Source organism: Formica exsecta, unplaced genomic scaffold (assembly GCF_003651465.1).
Source record: "Formica exsecta isolate Colony F162 unplaced genomic scaffold, ASM365146v1 scaffold365, whole genome shotgun sequence".
Lineage (NCBI taxonomy): Eukaryota > Metazoa > Arthropoda > Insecta > Hymenoptera > Formicidae > Formica > Formica exsecta.
Window position 1 is genome coordinate 2,005,171 of NW_021850897.1, and position 2,792 is coordinate 2,007,962.

The 2,792-nt window shown below is 34.7% G+C and overlaps 1 protein-coding gene across 8 annotated transcripts in view; it reads left to right on the forward strand.

Annotated features, from left to right (window-relative positions):
• Positions 1–2,792, forward strand: part of LOC115239201 (putative polypeptide N-acetylgalactosaminyltransferase 9) — a 241,688-nt gene that overhangs the window by 100,705 nt on the left and 138,191 nt on the right. The window lies entirely within an intron of this gene.

Genomic DNA, 2,792 nt, shown 5'->3' on the forward strand with positions numbered 1-2,792 from the left:
TATATATATATATGTATATGGATTTTTTCACGTATATATTAAATATTATTTCATTAAATATATCACGTGCTACAGATTTGAATTCGATGAATTTAAAAAATTTTTTCGACAGATATTTTTTATTGAACGATAAGATATTGACATGATTAAAATATATTAACAAAAAAGCTGTTTACTACGTATACGCAAATTTAACTGCATCATCAAGTGATTTAAATGGAGACCGTCACGCACGGGGACATGTTGCTAGATTAAGTAATGCGTATGTCGTTGCTGTGCACGGCCGGTATTGACTGAATTGACAGTCTTCCGCTTGCATGCGTGCGATACATCGTTCGAGAGAGAGAGAGAGAGGGAGACTCAGAAAATGAAGTGTGTTACAATGGCGTCGATAACGGAGATGTCATCTGTCCGAACAAACTGACGTTAGTTGACCCTAAAAAAATTTCAAGTACACAACGCGACCCGTTACTTTGGACGAACGTTCTCATGGCTTGAATAGATGGATTGTCATACGCACGCACGACGGTAACCAACTAGTTCATTGATAATATGTCTACACTGATTATTAATAGACTGACAATTCTGTGCACGTCCGACGATCGATATTATATATGTTGCATTGTCTGTATCAAAATTAATTTAATATTCACATTGATAATACGGACCGATATTATCAATATAACAAGATTTATTTTGACTATAATATAATTTTGTAATTGTCACTTTTCGTTTAAGCGAGACAAAATATTTGCTTTTATTTTTATTTAATATTTTAAATCGCGCTTATTTGAATGTTCAAGTTTGTAAATATTTATATCACGATGGAAGAAAACTGATAATGAGAATATTCTCGATACTGTATATCCAGGTAAATCCGTGTTTGAAGCTATTGTTATGATTCGAGCGTGCTCCGACATCGTGAAATTCGACGGAATTTGCCTCCACATCCTGCTCTCGTGCTTGCAAAATTTCTTAAGCCCCTAGGCAGATGACTATTAAATTATTTTTTAGAATGCTAAGGTCTTGTAAGTCGTGGGATTGGGCGCTCCCACGGAGAGAGAACGGTATGCTATTAGAAGGCATTTTGACGTCGTGTTGCTTCTCATCCTTATATCTTGGCAGAAGAGATGCTATTACCCTTCGCTCCAGGATGAGGGTCATGAGGTTAGGTCGACCTCTCTTGCTTCCACTTTTTCTTCTTTTCCTTCCTCCTCTTCTTTTCCCTTCTCATCTTTCTTCTTCTTGCGTTTCGTTCCCACTCTATTGCCTATCAAAAGCGCGACGTACGTTAGAAGTAGTTAAAAAGTTTTGCTCTCAATCTCACGATCCGTTTTCGCAGTCGTGTGGATATTGAAGTACGGATGAGGAGACGGTGAAGAGAACACGGGTGAACAGGCGACAAAAGGGTATATACGGGGAATCGAGTACGGAACTCTAAGCGCAAACACGACGATTGTATTACATCGAACGTTCCATTTCAACGAGCCATCAGGCATGCATACGAAACTCTTTTAACTTTATACAACGCACGTTCTCTTTCTCGACCCCGGAGCCTGTTTCCACGAAATTTTACCGAACCAGCACGGTTTTCGAAAATAATCGCGACGAAGGTTGATGCTTTCAAGATAAAAGGATAGATAGAGTTTCAATACTTTTTGAAAATATACATTGGTTTTACAATAAGCTGATCCGTGCGTGAAAAAATTTAGGAGTACTCGAAATAATGTACACGACGATATGTTCGTGAATACGAAAATGAATGTTATATAATGAAGACAATTTTAATGTAGTCATATCATTGATTAGTAAGCATTATTTGTCTGGTCGATTTGCATATGGAGAATCCCGAATTCAGAACAGCAGCATATTCAAATAGGAACATAATTAACAAGATATTCCTCCTGAAATATCAAGTTTGCATGATTAATATTCTAAGTTTACGCTGTCACATAGATATTGCATTTAAAGCTTCGAATAGTTTATTGCGACTCGCATACACTAAGCGGATGTCGTTTATATGCAAATTTTTGGACTATTTTTTTAAATATATATATATATATATATATATATATATATATATATATATATATATATAATATATATAATATTATTTGGTGTGCAGAGAGAGAGAGAGAGAGAGAGAGAGAGAGAGAATTACAGTTGATTAATTAAAATATATTGCAAGCTGCTCAGTCGCGCATTGGGCGACATTTGGTGCTAGATACTGTGTGCAAGAATTCGTTTTTGAGTTGGTTAGCAAGAATTTGCTAATTGAAATGTCGCAGCTTGCTTCCTAGTGAAATTAGATCGAAAATTCCAGGTCCTTGGTTCCTTTCGGTTGAGTAAAGATGCTCTTCTTATTATGCAATGCAGCATCTGGCATCGTCACTTATTGTGCTTTCGATTCGTCCGACGATATTGCCACTGATTGCGCAATTTAAATGTTAAAGCGTTATTTCTTGCAGAGTGGTTAAACGAATCATGTATCTATTTTTACCATTATATAAATTTTTTGTACGGATGACCTTTGACGACATTACGCAGATAAATTAATCCACGTGCGCGTACTTTTCAACTTGTTTGCTGTGAAGGATTAAAAATTGGAAAAGTAAAATAAAATCCAATATTAAATAAAAATATGAATTTAGAAAAACTTGACATAACATCAATTAAAATAATTGCAGTTTATTACATTTTTTATAATGAGTAACTATCCATGTAATATTATATAATACTATATATGTATATAATACTATTATAATATTATAATACTATAATATTATAAATAG